The sequence below is a fragment of the Sus scrofa genome, chromosome 4, assembly GCF_054392235.1.
Source record: "Sus scrofa isolate SSC_HxYL_T2T_F1_AM1 chromosome 4, Sscrofa_HxYL_maternal_Yorkshire_Landrace_v2.0, whole genome shotgun sequence".
Lineage (NCBI taxonomy): Eukaryota > Metazoa > Chordata > Mammalia > Artiodactyla > Suidae > Sus > Sus scrofa.
In genome coordinates, this window is record NC_139386.1 from 111,207,348 (window position 1) to 111,224,212 (window position 16,865).

The 16,865-nt window shown below is 40.9% G+C and overlaps 1 long non-coding RNA gene across 3 annotated transcripts in view; it reads left to right on the plus strand.

The window, feature by feature from the left end:
* Positions 1-16,243, plus strand: part of LOC106507446 (uncharacterized) — a 32,535-nt gene extending 16,292 nt beyond the window's left edge. The window contains exons 2-5 of one of the 3 annotated variants that reach the window (XR_014844544.1): positions 320-562; positions 2,425-2,578; positions 7,948-8,647; positions 8,960-9,521. This is a non-coding gene — a long non-coding RNA (uncharacterized LOC106507446). Of the gene's footprint in view, positions 1-319; positions 563-2,424; positions 2,579-7,947; positions 8,648-8,959; positions 12,364-14,260 lie in introns of those variants that run through there. The other 2 variants (XR_014844543.1, XR_001303429.3) reach the window with 2 other exon arrangements.
* Positions 16,244-16,865: the final 622 nt, after the last annotated feature.

Here is a 16,865-nt window from a genome sequence, read left to right on the forward strand (position 1 = left end):
AAAAACTTCTTGATCACCTAACATTGTAGCCCACTGTGTAACAAATTACTCCAAAACTTAGCTGCTTAAACAACAAACACGTGGAGTTCTCTTGTGGTGCAGTGGGTTAAGGATCTATTATTATCACTGTGGATGCTCAGATCACTGCTGCGGAGAGGGTTTGATCCCTGGCAGGAACTTCCACATGTTGTGAGAGTGGCCAAACAATACAAATAAAATAAATAAACCCAAATATTTATTACCTCCCAGTTTCTGTGTTAAGAATCATGGTATGGCTTAGCTGAGTACTTCTGGCTCAAGGTCTCTTTTGGCATTGCAGTCTAGCTGTCAGCCAGGGATGCAGTTTCATCTTAAGATTCAAGTGAAGTAAGATCCGCATCCAAGTTCATTATGTGGTTGCTGGACTCTCTCCATGGAGTGGATTCAGGATGTGACAGCTTTCTCCCTGAGCAAGCAATGCAAGAAAGAGCACCACAGATGGAAGCCTCAGCCTCTTCATAAACTCATCTCAGACATGACATCCTATTGCTTCATTCATATTTCGTTTGCTAGAAATGAGTCGGTAAGTCCAGCCTACTCTCAAAAGGAGAGGACTACACAAAGGCATTGCAAATTTAGGGGTCCCTAAGGCCACCCTCAGGTTTGATAATTTGCTAAGTCTCATAAAAATCACTGAAAGTTGGGAGTTCCCATCGTGGCGCAGTGGTTAATGAAGCCGACTAGGAACCATGAGGTTGTGGGTTCAGTCCCTGCCCTTGCTCAGTGGGTTAAGGATCTGGCGTTGCCATGAGCTGTGGTGTAGGTCTCAGATGCAGCTCGGATCCCGAGTTGCTGTGGCTCTGGCGTAGGCCAGTGGCTACAGCTCCGATTCGACCCCTGGCCTGGGAACCGCCATATGCTGCAGGAGTGGCCCAAGAAATGGCAAAAAGACAAAAAACAAACAAACAAAAAAAAAAAACCACTAAAAGTTGTTATGTTCATGGTTGCGGTTTATTACAATGAAAACACAGAGATCAAAAGCAGCCAAGGGGAGAGGCACGTAAGGCAGTGTCCAGGAGAGTTGTAAGGGCAGAGCATCTGATCGATCATCTCCACACACAGATAGCGTGTGCAGATAGCACTTACTTCTCAGAGCAAAGATGTGTGACAGTACACATGGAACACTGCCAGCTGGGGCAGCTTCCCCCAGCCTTGGTGTCCAGAATTTGCACTGAGGTTTAGTCATGGAGATATGATTGACTGCTTGCCTGGCTGGCCTCAGGCTCCAGCCCCTCTGGAGGTTGAGCTGTTACTGTGCCGCCCAGAGCCACCACCATCCATCACATTGTTAGCACAGACTATCTGGCATGGCCCTATGCCCCCAGGTAAACAAGATACTCTTATCAGGGAGAATACTCCAAGGGCATAGAAATGAGCTTCCAGGAACTGAGGGCCAAGACCTCTTTAGAAAAAGGTGGATCCTTCACTGTAGAGGCGGGTAAGGGAGATAAGGATCACTGGGAACCTCCTGGAGCCTGCCCGCCACACCCCAAATTCACAAAACTTCCCCAGGCTGGGTTCCTGTCAGTTTTTAAGTGGCTTGATACATGTAATTGGATTACCACCATTTAGGAAAAGTCTCCAGTATAAGAGAGAGGCCTAAACGGAGAGGAAAGAAGGAAACAGACTATTTAGGGAGTTAACTAAGCTCTAAAACCAACTGAGACAAAACAAACCCTGCAATATTACCAGGGAGAGGAAATATTGCATCCACAGGACAACACAGGAAAATGTGGCAAAGAGAACAAGGAAGAGCATCTGAAGGTTAAAACATGGTAGATGAGGTTTTGTTGTTGGTTTTTTTGCCACACCTGTAGCATGTGGAATTTCCTGGGCCAGGGATTGAACCCTATTGCAGTTTCGGCAACACCAGATCCTTAATTAACCCACTGTGCCACAAGGGAACTTTTAAAGCTTTTTAATCATTATAATTGTGGGAGATTGAGGAGGGGAAATAGGTGTGTTTTTGTGTGTGCATTGAAGGGAGTGGAGTGTAGTTTAGCTAAAAGTCCTCATTGTCCAAAATCAGTAGTAAATGAGGAATGAATTAGAAATTTGTAGGGCCAGAAACACGATTTGAGGGGTTCTTTAAAAAAAGTAGTACAAAATTACAGGTTTGAAGTTAAGAAAGGGGCCTTGAAAAGGACCTGTTGAAAGTGAGACACTCTGAAACTTAAGCTGTATTAGTTTCACAATAAACCTCCCTCTGCGGTCAATAGAAAGCATCTAAAATTGGAAAATGAAGAAATAAGAGTTGAAAACCTTTCTTAGAAAAACATGATAAGTACCAAAAGAAAAACCTGAAAGAGTTGAATATTTGTGGTCGTGAGACTTGGCATAGAGTGGGTTGGGGCAAGGATTTACTAGCTTTTCTTTTTTTTTTAGGGCTGCACGCTCGGCTCGGCATATGGAAGTCTAGGGGTCAAATCAGAGCCACAACTGCAGGCCTACACCACAGCAACAGCAACAGCAACAGCAACACCAGATCCAAGCCTCATGAACGACACCAGGGATCGAACCCAAATCCTCATGGATACCAGTTGGGTTCTTAACCCGCTGAGCCACAATGGGTACTCTGGGGAATTACTATTTTTTACAATAAACCCTGGATATAATATGTGACTTTTTGCTCCATTCAAGGCCCCTCTCCTGTTTGTTTATTCATTCATTACCTTTTTAAAAAAATTGCAGTTGATTTACAGTGTTGAGTCAATTTCTGCCATACAGCAAAGTGACCCAGTCACACATATGTAGACATTTTTTTCTATTGCTGTCTTCCATCGTGTTCTATCCCAAGAGATTTGATGTAGTTCCCTGTGCTGTACAGCAGGACCTCGTTTCTTATCCATTCTAAATGTACTAGTTTTGTGTCTACTAACCCCAAACTCCCAGTCCATCCCACTTCCTCCCCGCCCCCCTTGGCAACCACCCATCTCTTCTCTGTGTCTGTGAGTCTGTTTCTGTGTTGTAGACAGGATTCATTTGTGCCATAGTTTAGATCCCACATATAAGTAATATCAGTGGTATTTCTCTTTCTCTTTCTGACTTCACTTAGTATGAGAATCTCCTCTAGTTGCATCCATCTTGCCACAAACACCATTATTTTGTTCTTTTTTATGACTGAGTAGTCATTCATTCCCTTTTACCTCCATACCCCAGTACCAACTCCCCTTGTTTTTTTCTTTCTTTCTTTTTTTTTTTTTTTTTTTTTTTTTTTTTTGTCTTTTGTCTTTTTAAGGCTGCATCCATGGCGTATGGAGGTTCCCAAGCTAGGGGTCTAATCAGAGCTACAGCTGCGGGCCTACGCCACAGGAATATGGGATCCAAGCCGTGTCTGTGACCTACACCACAGCTCACGGCAACGCCGGATCCTTAACCCACTGATCGAGGCCAGGGATCGAACTGGAAACCTCATGGTTCCTAGTCTGATTCATTTCCACTGAGCCACGAGGGGAACTCCCCCCTTGTTTCTTATAGTAATGTTCTAATGTGTTTAATGCATCTTTTGACCAATATGGTGAAATAGGCTGCTGGCTCCTCCCCTTGAGATTAACCTTGGGAAAACTGTGAGTTTCCAGGAACAAGCAAACCCTAAGAACCCCCTGAGCAGATAAAAGTTTGTTTGAACTAGTATGTGTGTCGGGGGTGGTGAACTGAGGGGGCAGTGGTGGTGGTGGTTGCATCCTGGGACAGAATGTTGCCTTGGCTATGAGAGGGTAACTTGGAGAAAAACAGTTTACATTCCTCTTGCCTGTCCATCCCCTTGGCGTTGGGACAGTCATTGCTAGCCTTTACTGTAGAAATCTTTACTGTCCAGGACTTCTGGTCCAGAGATCAATTTATGACAGTACGAAAACCCTGCTGGAGTGAAGAGTTAGGAAAAAGTGGATGGGCCAGCCATGCGCACGCCTCCTGTTTTCTTAGCCTCCAGCCACCATGGCTGGTGGATGACAATCCTGAGAGTGCTTCCTTCCAGTGATTCTTCTCCCAGAAAGTTTGACAGTAAAGTCCAAACACTGGATTGCTGCTTAGAACAAGGAGATGTGGTGTGATTTGCTGGTTTGCTAGTGCCTTGGGCTCCCCATCCTAGCAGTTTCTCTGGGTTGACAAAGACCGTGGTCTGGCTTCCCAGCCTTTTCCAACAGGCAGTGGCAAAGAGACTGGCCATCACACGCAGGGAAATATGTACTCACAGATCAAAACAGAGTAGAACTGAGCCGAAAGGAAGAAAAAGTAGGGGAGGAAACCACATCTGTCAAGGGAAGCAGAGGAACTAGAACAGACGATAAGTACTTTAAATTAATATTTAAAAAAGTGCATCTTCATATTTTATATTTGTTCTAACAAGTGTGTATACCTTTTTAGTATGAGGGGTTTTTTTGTTTGTCTATCTTTTTAGGGCTGCATCTGCAGCATATGGCTGTTCCCAGGCTGGGGATTGAATCAGAGCTACAGCAGCCAGCCTACACCACAGCCACAGCAACGTAGGATCCGAGCCGCGTCAGTGACCAACACCACAGCTCACTGCAGGACTGGATCCTTAACGCACTGAGCAAGGCCAGGGATCGAACCTGCATCCTTATGGATCCTAGTCAGGTTCATTAACTTCTGAGTCACTACGGGAATTCCTAGTATGAGTTATTTTTAATTAACAAAGATGGAAAATTATGTTTTATAATACCTCTCATTCCATTTTTTTATAGTAAAAAAAAACCAGTAAAATTTACTATCTCCACTTTAAAATATACAGTATCATTCTTTTTCTTACTATTTTTACTTACTATTTTGAGAACCGTCTGTGCAGCCAGCTTTAAACCTAGTCTGCTGCTATCAACTTATGCACCGATCTCCATGGTGAGTGTCTCCCAGCCAGGGACATGAGGGCAGCCTCTAGTTACTCACAGTTAAATAACACTGTAGTGAATAGTCTTGATTATTTCCTTGCATGGGCCCATTGGAGAATTTGAGAGATATACCCACGAGGGAATTTGCTGGATATAGAGGGTGGGTAATTTGACTGTTTGAGCAAACGTGCTCTCCAGGAGGGTGCACCAGGCCACACTCCCCACCAGCAGGGTATGGAGGTTCCCAGTTATTTTTGTTCCAAATATCTCTGATTATCAATGAATCTGAACATCATGTGATTTGTAGCTTTTTTGGTTTCCTCTTTGCTAAATTATCTGTTCATATCCTTTGTTCATTCTTCTTTTGCAGTTGCTGATTTTGTTCCCTGTTGATTTATCAGAATTACCTGTATTCTAGATATTAATTAATCCCTTATTGAATTCTCGTGTGTGTGTGTGTGTGTGTGTGTGTGTGTGTGTGTGTGTGTTTTAGGGCCACACTCAAGGCATATGGAGGTTCCCAGGCTAGGGGTCAAATGGGAGCTGCCAAGCTACACCACATCCATAGCAACACAGGATCCATGTCTGCAACCTACACTACAGCTCACAGCAAGGCTGGATCCTTAACCCACTGAGCAAGGCCAGGGATTGAAACTGTGTCCTCATGGATACTATTCATATTCATTTCCTCTGAGCCTTGACAGAAACTCCCCCTTATTGCATTTAGATTGCAATTATCTCATTCATTCATTTGTTAAACTTCGTGGTGGGTTTCTTTGAACAAAATATTAAAAATATATATATTTGGAAACAATTTGGAGCTTATGGGAAAATATATTTCAAGATATATAGCAATAGAGACCTTTCATTTGAGCATATCTTTCTGACTTGATGCCCATCTGTCTTTTATAGTTTGGTGTGTGATTTCCTATAAACAAGGTGTTCTCGTATATAATTACATCACGGTCCTCAAAATCAGGAAATTAACACTGTATACACTTCAGACCCCTTTCAAGTTTCAACAGTTGTCTCAATAATATACTTTATAACAGAATAATCCAATCAATGGCATATATTGCTAATAGAAGGAAATTTCCTCAACCTAATAAAGGACATTTATAGCAATCTGAGATCTAGCATCATACTCAGTGGTAAAAGACTGAAAGCTTTTCCCTCTAAGATCAGGAACAAGACAAGGAATCTCTTTTTGTTGCTTCCATTCAACCTTGTACTAGAAGTTCCAGCCAGAGAAATTAGGCAAGAAGAAGAAATAAAAGGCATCAATATTGGAAGGAAAATACAAAAAATAACAAAAAAGAAAAAATATTAGAAAGAAGTAAAACTATTCCTGTTTGCAGATGACATGATCTTATATACAGAAAATCCTAAAATATCCACCAAAAAACTATTAAAGCTAAGAAACAGGAGTTCCCGTCGTGGTGCAATGGTTAAGGAATCCGACTAGGAAACATGAGGTTGCGGGTTCGGTCCCTGGCCTTGCTCAGTGGGTTAAGGATCCGGCGTTGCCGTGAGCTGTGGTGTAGGTTGCAGACGCGGCTCGGATCCCACATTGCTGTGGCTCTGGCGTAGGCCAGTGGCTACAGCTCCGATTGGACCCCTAGCCTGGGAACCTCCATATGCCGCGGGAGCGGCCCAAGAAAATGGCAAAAAGACAAAAAAAAAAAAAAAAAAAAAGAAAGAAACATATTCAGGAAATTTGCAGGTACAAGATCAGTGCACAAAATCAGTTGTATTTCTACATACTAACAGTGAACATTCTGAAAAGAAAATTAAGAAAACAATTTCATTTATAATACCATTTGAAAGACTAAAATTTTTAGGAATAAATTTAACCCAAGAGGCTTATAGATTGAAAACATAGAACATTACACAAAATAATCTTCTTTGTGGTCACTTTTCCACTTCCCTCCTTTATTTTCTTTATAGCTCTTAGAACAATCATGAGTTATACAATTTGAATATTTTGGGATCTGGCCCCCATATTAGCATGTAAATTCCACAAGAACAAGGATTTTTGTCTTTTTTTTTTTTTTTGTCTTTTTGTCTTTTTGTCGTTTTTAGGGCTGCACCCCTCAGCACATGGAGGTCCCCAGGCTAGGAGTCCATCAGAGCTGTAGCCGCCAGCCTGCGCCACAGCCACAGCAATAGCAATTCCAGATCCGAGCTTCTTCTGCAACCTACACCACAGCTTATGGCAATGCCTGATCCTTAACTCACTGAGGCCAGGGATCAAACCCACAAGCTCGTGGTTCCCAGTCAGATTTGTTTCTGCTGAGCCATGATGAGAACTCCAGGATTTTTGTCTTTTTAATTTATTACTAGGATGGTGCCCAGCCCAGAATAAGCAGAAGATATAAATGGTCACAGCCATTTAAACTTGTAATGTTCCAACATTTTATAAAGATACCATGTTACTTGTCAATAAATGTTAATTTTTGGAGAAGGAAGGCATAGTTGTGTAATGAGAACTTAAGGAACTGATGTCTTAAGACAGCCTATTGTTTGATTTGCACTAAGTTTAAAGGAGCTGACTAGACAACAGCTGAAGAGCAGGGAAAGTGAACTTGAATTTGGGCACCATGACTGTTCACAGAACCAGGTCTAAGAAGGAACCTGGTAAGCATGGACCCATGGTACTGACTGCCTTCTGAAATAGAAACTATCATTTAATTAAGGACTCTTAGAATTCAGGGCAGATCTAAGCAAATAGTTAAGGATATAGGCATTCCTTGGTGGAACACTGATTTCAATTCAAATCAAACATCACAAGGTCTTTTCTCACTTTCTCCCATTCCATATTTCATTTTCCTCCCCCTACAGGGAAAACCCTGGGTCTCATTATCACTCATTTGCTCTTTCCTATATTATACACAAGAGTTTCAAGATTGCAACACCTATATCACTACCAACAACGGATCTTCTAAGTAAAATTTTAAGATTTCGTTTTAGTTCTTTTTGCCTTCAAATCATATCCCATTAAATGAATGCAGTGAGAAGCTTGCACTCAAATGACTTGAATTATTTTTCTCTGAGCTTATATTAGTTGATATACAATTAAGTTTATTTTTCTTCTTATTCAAATTTAAAATTTGCTTTTAAAATTCACATGATGGAGGAGTTCCCATCATGGCGCAGCAGAAACGAATCTGACCAGGAACCCTGAGGTTGCAGGTTTGATCCCTGGCCTCGCTCAGTGGGTTAAGGATCCGGCATTGCTGTGGCTGTGGTGTAGGCCAGCAGCAACAGCTCCGATTAGACCCCTAGCCAAGGAACCTCCTTATGCCAGAAGTGTGGCCCTAAAAGGACAAAAGACAAAAATAAATAAATAAATAAAATTAAAAATAAAATTCACATAATGGAGTACTGTGTAGTCAGTCATTAAAAAGATCAAGGAAGATCTCTATGTCCTAATGAGGAGTGAAATTGTAAGCTGCAAAATAGTATATATGGTAAGCTGAGTTTTGTGCAATAAAAAGGAGCAATATGAATATACACACTCCCCCCCCCAAAAAAAACCCAACACACATGTGCAGCAAGAAGAAACCAGTTCCTTAACAGTCCTGTTCTGTTTTCTTGCTAATGGGTATTGTGTATCAAATATTTTATATATTCCAAACAGGAAGAAGGAAATGGAGAAGGAGCAGCAGCACTTCCACTTTAATCGCATCAGCCTGGATTGAATCACCTGGTCACACTTAGCAACAAGAGGGCCCCGGGAGCACAACCCTCTATGTCAGATGAAGGTGAGTAAAAAAGCGTTTGGAAGGAAGACTGAATGAGCCAACCTCCTGCATCTGCCACTACTTCCCTTTTATTTTTTAAAAGTGAAACTGAAGATGGTCATTAGTTAGACTCATTAAACTATAACTTGCTTGTCTAGTAAATAGTAAATGGTAATCTGTCTTCACTGATCGAGCTTGCGAAACTGCACGCCCTTCAAGCTTCACGTAGCTCAGACAATGTATCAGGAGATTCCCTTCACACCTGACTATAGATAGCATCTGTGACATGAGTCTTAAGATGTGTGCTTAACATTGCTTTTTTTTTTTTTTCAGGAACTCTGAGTCAGCTCTTGTCCAGTTCAAGCCGGTTGAGACCACAGACCCCTCAACTGGGCCTGCTTGAGTGTTCCACAGGTGACCTTTTGTGTCAGAGGGCTGAAAATTCCATTGGATCATGCTAACACCGCTGGTGTTCTGAACATACACCCTGTCCAGACGCATGAAGCCCATCTGCACATGCGCAGAGCAACCATTCAATCCTTCCTCACGTGTCTTACCCACAGTTGCCTTGCCCTGCACCTCTGCCGGCACTGTGCCCTTTACTCACAAATATCCCAACCCTCTTGCCTTTGGGAGAGCAGACTTCGCGATCTGTTCTCCTGTCTCATGAGTAAACCCTCTCTTTGCTGCAAACGTCAGCGTCTGTCAGGCAAAGGAACATGGTTTGGTAACGAAATGACAGGAATCTAAAGAATTAGCAACAAGCATTTTTCAAAAGTGTTAAAGTGCTTATAATAAAAGCAGCCTATTTGTGAAGCAGAATCCAGGTAAGAAGAAAATTTAGTGAACTATATTATACTATGAAATGGATCTCTATTAAAATTATTGTGCCATATGTCTCTACATCTTTCACAAACCCGTCAACATTTTCTCTTGCTAGCTACGATCTATCTTATTTGTGCTTTAATTTACTTCAGTTGACACCTACTAATATCTAAAGTCAATTAGACCTGTTTTTCCCAGGACAGTCACAGCATAATTATTAATAGCATCCCCTTTCATTCTCAAGTGTTTTGGTTTAGATGATCAGTTATATGGTTTCCATTATATCTAAAGAACAACAACAACAAAAAAATGAACTGGTCCAAGTGGAACTGTTTGGTAATGACTTGGAAAGGGCCATTGAAGAGTCTACTTCCCAGAAAAGAGCAAATCACTTTGACATGTCACGTGAAGCACACTAGAATTTCCCTTGTGCTAATACAGAAGACTAGGCGGCATCCTTCAGTTCCTTACAGCCATAGACAACGTCACAATTTGTGTAGACTGGGAAATCCCAGTTCCTCCTGTTACAAAAACCAGGATCCTTTGCCCGATACACAGCAAGCCAAACACTGAGACTGGAAATAAGGGAAAGATGAAGTAATTGTTGCACTGACAGGCGAACCTAAGCTACATGCTTCTTCATGGGACACATATTCAGAAAATGGCGGCATTAGTGTGTTCTGAGGGAGGAGGTTTGCCCTCTGGCCCCAAAAGGTCAGCCATTGGACACTTGAGCATGCCCAGTTGGGGTCTGTGGCCCCAACCAGTTTGAACTGGCTTGAAATGGACAACAGCTAACTCCAAGCTCCTGGAAAAACAACTTGGGCAAACATCTTGACTCATGACTTAATGTTTAGACTACATGACACTTGTAGGATATGCAAGTTTTTATAAAAACAAAGCGAGTTTGATCAGTGAAAGCAGGTTACAGTTTATTGTTTATTAAGCAAGTTATATTTAATAGATGTGATGATTAGCCTCAGATTCACCCTCTTTTCTTTCCATTTAACTTTGATACTACTTTCTTTTGTTCTTGTTTAGAACATCTGACAGAATTTCTTTAACTTAGGCATAGTTGGGGGTAGGAGTTGATATTGGAGGGCAAGGAATGAGATTCCAATAATATAGACATTAAACTGAATGGAGATCTTGGGATGCTCATAAATTTGGAAGGCGTTGCACCAATCTATTTATGCACCTCTACTCCAAGGCACAAATTATCTAACAGTGCTACAGCAAATATTCTCATATCTTTGGGTGCTTGCCCAATTATTTCCTTATAAATCCTTCTATTTCTATTTATTTTCTAAATTTAAACAAATATGCATACTATTTTTAATACATAATGGCAGTTTGTTTTACTGTTATAGTAAATGGGAATATATATTTTTTCACACATACAACACTGAATAATATTTTCCTGGAGCATCAGATCTGTGACAAATAATATCACTTTCTTTTCGTATGGTTTTTTTTTTTTGTCTTTGTAGGGCCACACCTGCAGCATATGGAAGTTCCCAGGCTACTGGTAGATTTGGAGCTATAGCTGCTGGCCTACACCACAGCCACAGCAATGTGGGATCCAAGCCATATCTTCGACCTACACCACACCTCATAGCAATGCTGGATCCTTAACCCCCTGAAAGAGGTGAGGAATTGAAGCTGCATCCTCATGGATATTAGTTGGATTCTTTTTTTTTTTTCAAACTCAAGAAATTTTATTATAGTTGTATAACGATCATCACAGCCCAATTTTACAGTATTTACATCGCAAATCCTCAGCCCATCTCTGCCCCCTAACCTGTCTCCTTTGGTAACCATAAGTTTTTCAAAGCCAGTATCTGTTATACAACAGAAGTTCATTGTATCCTTTTTTTAGATTGCACTTATAAGTGATAGCATATCACCCTTGTGCCTTATTGTCTGACTAACTCACTTAGCATGATAATTTCTAGGTCCATCCAGGTTGCTGCAAATGCCATTATTTCATTCCTTTTTATGGCTGAGTAATATTCCATTGTGTATATGTACTACATATTCTTTATTCATTCCTCTGTCAATGGACACTTAAGTTGCTTCCATGTCTTGGCTATTGTATATAGTGCTGCAATGATCATTGGAGGACATGTATCTTTTCAAGTCATGGTTTTCTCTGGGTAGATGCCCAGGAGTGGGATTGCTGGATCAAATGGTAGTTCTATTTTTAGTTTTCTGAGGAGTCTCCATACTGTTTTCCATAGTGGTTGCACCAATTTACATTTCCACCAACAGTGTAAGAGGGTTCCTGTTTCTCCACACCCTCTCCAACATTTATTGTTTGTAGACTTTTTGATGATGGCCCTTCTGGCTGGTGTGAGGTGGTATACCTCATAGTAGTTTTGATTTGCATTTCTCTGATAATTAGTGATGTTGCACATCTTTTCATGTGTTTTTTTGGCTATTTGTGTGTCTTCTTTGGAGAATTTTCTCTTTAGATCTGCCCAATTATTGATGGGGTTGTGTGTTTTTTTGGTATTGAGCTGCAGGGGGTGTTTATATATTTTGGAGATTAATCCTTGTCAGTCACTTCATTTGCAAATATTTTCTCCCATTTGTGGGTTGTCTTTTCATTTTGTGTAGGGCTTCCTTTGCTGTGCACTGAGCGAGGACAGGAATTGAACCCGCATCCTTGTGGATACTAGTTGGGTTCTTTTTTTTTTTTTTTTTTTTTGTCTTTTTAGGCCTGCCCTTGTGGCATGTGGAAGTTCCCAGGCTAGGGGTCTAATTGGAGCTGTTGCCACCAGACTTCACCATAGCCACAGCAACACCAGATCTGAGCCTCGTCTGCGACCTATACCACAGCTCACAGCAACACCGGATCCTTGACCCACTGAGCAAGGCCAGGGATCGAACCCGCAACCCCATGGTTCCTAGTTGGATTCGTTTCCACTGTGCCACAACGGGAACCCCACTAGTTGGGTTCTTGACCAGCTGAGCCACAATGGGAACCTCCTAGGTAGTGCACCTTAAACATTTTTTATACCATTAATGTCCATTTATTTTTATTCTTCCTTTTTTTTTTTTTTTTTTTTGGCCATGCCCACAGCATGTGGAAGTTCTGAGGCCAGGGATTCAGCAGGGACTTCAGCCACAGCAGTGACAATGCCAGATCCTTAACCTGCTGAGCCACCAGAGACCTCCCATTTTTAGTCTTATTTGTAATTGCTTAGTCATGCTTTTTATCTATTCTATATTGAATGGTTTTTTCTTCTTGATTTTTAAAAGAATTCTTTCTATTCTAGTGTAACTAGTATGCTATGCTTCACAAACTCAAGTTAGAAATGTGGTCAGTTACATCCATTAATTTTCTCTGCTGTGGTTGAGGCCTCCTACTTGCCCTCTTAGAAGAGTCCAGTTTTTCCCACTGTGGTTTCTCCTCTGCTCCACTGATCATCCAAGAATCCTGACGGGGGCTTACTCAGCCCAGAAGGCAACAGACCCCTCCTTTTACAGCAAAATACAGAGAGAACTAAAACGGGTCTCTACTCAATCTTCCTTTGCCACTGGGTCTTTGCACATCCAAATAGATCCTCTTTAACTTCAGAACTTGGTGAGCAGAACTTGGGTTCTTGGTCTCCTCTTTCCTATGGTGCTAGGCTTCTAGTGCAAATTGACTTACCTTCTTCCCCATGACTGGCTAGGCATAACGAAAGCTGAGGCAGTTTTTGCTAAGTGGGAAACACACACACACAAACGCACACCCCCCCAAAAGTTTTGTTAGAACCTTTTTGCAGTCCAAAGAGCACCTTCTCCAAATACATTTGCATAACTAAGACAGTCACTTAATTGACTCTTCATAGAACAAAGACTATCAACCTCATCTGATTAAAAATTTTAAATAAACAACAAAAAAACCCTATTATGTTAAGAGATACAATCCTAACCCTTTTTCATGTATATTGTGACATATTTTTCCATTTGAATTGCTTTTTAGCCTTGAATACTTTTTTTTTAAATTGGGAGGAGTCAAATGTACAGCCTCAACTTTCATTTCTTAAATCTTAATCAAGATTCAAAAGACATTTCGCATCGCAAATTATGAAAGATATTTACTCAAACTTCCTCTTGATGCTTTAATGTTTTTGTTCTTTCACCTATAAAATTTTCATCTATACAAAGTTACTTGGCAAAGGAGTGAGGTAACAACCTAATTTTCTTTTTGCTGTATATGATCAGCCAGTGACATAACACATATTAAGATTCTAACTCTTTCTGGAGTTCCCGTCGTGGCGCAGTGCTTAACGAATTCGACCAGGAACCATGAGGTTACGGGTTTGATCCCTGGCCTTGTTCAGCGGGTTAAGGATCCGGCGTTGCCATGAGCTGTGGTGTAGGTTGCAGGCCATGAGTTGCTGTGGCTCTGGCATAGGCTGGTGGCTACAGCTCCTATTAGCCTGGGAACCTCCATATGCCACAGGTGCGGCCCTAGAAAAGATGAAAACACACACACACAAAAAAAGATTTTAACTCTTATGATTTGAACTGTCCCTTTATCATATATGGTCAGTTCCCACAGCAATTATTTCAAAACTTTATTTATTTATTTATTTATTTATTTGTCTTTTTGCTATTTCTTGGGCTGCTCCCACAGCATATGGAGGTTCCCAGGCTAGGGGTCAAATCGGAGCTGTAGCCACCAGCCTACGCCAGAGCCACAGCAACGCGGGATCCGAGCGGCGTCTGCAACCTACACCGCAGCTCACAGCAATGCGGGATTGTTAACCTACTGAGCAAGGCCAGGGACCGAACCCACAACCTCATGGTTCCTAGTCAGATTCGTTAATCACTGCGCCACGCCAGGAACTCCTATTTCAAAACTTTATACCTATTTTATCCCATGTCAGCCACTTTTCCATCACTCTCAGCAGACAGATCTTCACAAATAATCAAGTATGTCAAGAAGTCCAACTTTTGGAGTTCCCTGGTGGCTCAATGGGTTAAGGATTAGGCATTGTCATTGCTGTGGCTCAGGTTGTAGCTGTGGCACAGGTTTGATCCCTGGGCTGGAATTTTTTTTTTTTTTTTTTGGTTTTAGGGCCGCAGGTGTGGCATATGGAAGTTCACAGGCTACGAGTTGAATTGGAGCTACAGCTGCCGGCCTACGCCACAGCCATAGCAACATGGGATCCAAGCTACGTCTATGACCTACACTGAAGCTCACGGTAATGCCACATCCTTAACCCACTGAGTGAGGCCAGGGGGCGAACCCATGAACCCATGTCCTCATGGATACTAGTTGGGTTTGTTATCACTGAGCCACAATGGGAACACCAGCAAGCCTCCAAATTTTGGGACAAATCTATTCTTCATATGAACACAGACCATTGCCTACCTCCCTCTAGAATAGGGCTCGGCAAACACTTCTGTAAAGGGACAGATAGTAAATATGTGAGACTTTGAAGGCCAAGAGGCAAAATCGAGGATATTACATGGGTTTTTATGTAATTCATTCTAATGAGAAGACTGAAAAAAAATTTTTTTGGGGGAATAACATTTTACTTAATTGGGGCTCAGATCAGTTGCAAATATTCATCCATTAAAATCACTATGACCTTCTGGGACCTTGCAAAAACAGGCCAGATTTAGCCCTTGACTTTTGACATCTTCCTTCTATCCATTTATTGGAGGAAAACTGCCCTAGGAGCATCCTTCCTACCCACCAAGGCCATTTCCAGTTCCAAATTCTTGCCTGCTTTTTCGGTGACATTAGCCATAAATCTATTTAGCAATTCAGTTACAATCCCAAATGAGCTTCCTGGACTATTTAGTGATAAATTTATACATTGTCATAATAAAAAGCTGTCTTTTTAAAGCCAAGTAAAAGTAATTTAAAATAGGTGGACTGCACTTCCTGTTTTTGCAGAATATATTTAAAACTAAGGAAAGTTAAAAAGCACATTCTCTAGTAACTCCACACATTCCTATGACAAGTATAATACAAAATAAAACTTTAAACTGAAGGAGAAGCTGCCAGGAGAAATATTTTCTGCTGACCTGACTCTCTGAAAGGGGAGATTAGCTATCTTGATTACTGTAAATTTTCCAAAGAGAAGTTCACAAGGAAGCAGTCCACTTGTGACCAAAATCAATAGTGATGGAACTTTTTGCTTCTTTGAGGGAAGGACAGCAGTGAGATGTGCTATGGCTAATTTTAGAAACATGATCCAATGTCAACTTTATGAGCTTAGATAAAATTCAATATAAATTAAAGAAACTGAAAGAAAAAGATGTTGTACATATATACAATGGGATATTACTCAGTCATAAAAAAGAAGAAAACAATGTCATTTGCAGCAACATGAATGGACCTAGAAATTATCATACTAAGTGAAGTAAGTCAAAGACAAATATATGTAATCATTAATATGTAGAATCTAAAAAAATTTGATAAAAAGAACTTACTAAAAATAGAAACGGACTCAAAGATTTCAAAAACAAACTTAGGGATACCAAAGGAGAAAAACATTGGTGGGGGAAGGATAAATTAGGAGGTTGAGACTGACATATATGCACTACTATATGTAAAACAGGTGGCATGACTGTGTCTGTGGTGTAGGCTGGCTTATTGTATAGCACAGGGAAATCTACTCAATAGTGTGTAATAACTTATATGGGAAAAGAATCTGAAAAGGAATGGATATATGTATATGTAACTGATTTACTTTGCTGTACACCTGAAGCTAACAAAACATTGTAAATCAACTGTACTCCAATAAAATTTTTTTAAAAGTTAAACAACAACAACAACAAAAATTTAAAACTGGAGTTCCCATCGTGGTTCAGCAGATTAAGAACCTAACTAGTATCCATGAGGATGTGGGTTCAACCCCTGGCCTTGCTCAGTGTCTTAAGGATCCAGCATTGCTGTGAGCTGTGGTGTAGGCTGGCAGCTATGGCTGCAATTGGATCCCTGACCTGCAAACTTCCATATGCTGCAGGTGTGGCCCTAAAAAGAAAAAAGAAATTAAAAATCATTTGTGGTGAGTTTCAGAATCCAGATACAATTTTTTTTTGTCCATTAGACTTGCTTTTCTATGTCTAGTCTCTTTTCATTAATATTAACTATGGCTGTCTTTCCGAAAGGTATGTTGTCTGGAGGATGGGGACTCATAACACAGTAATGTGCGAGGTAGTTAGAAAAAGCCAACCTTGAACAAATAAAACCCCATATGTACAAAAATACATATTTTGGAGTCCAACTTATATTATTGTTGCATTGACCACATGCAAAAGTGCTCCAGACTATGTCTCAGGAGACCCGTGCTCAAATCCTGATGTTAAAACTAACCCAGGATTCATTTTTCTCAATTGTTTAATAGACACCTGCTCATTTCCATTTTTTTTTTTTTTTTTGGTCATGCCTATGGCATGTGGG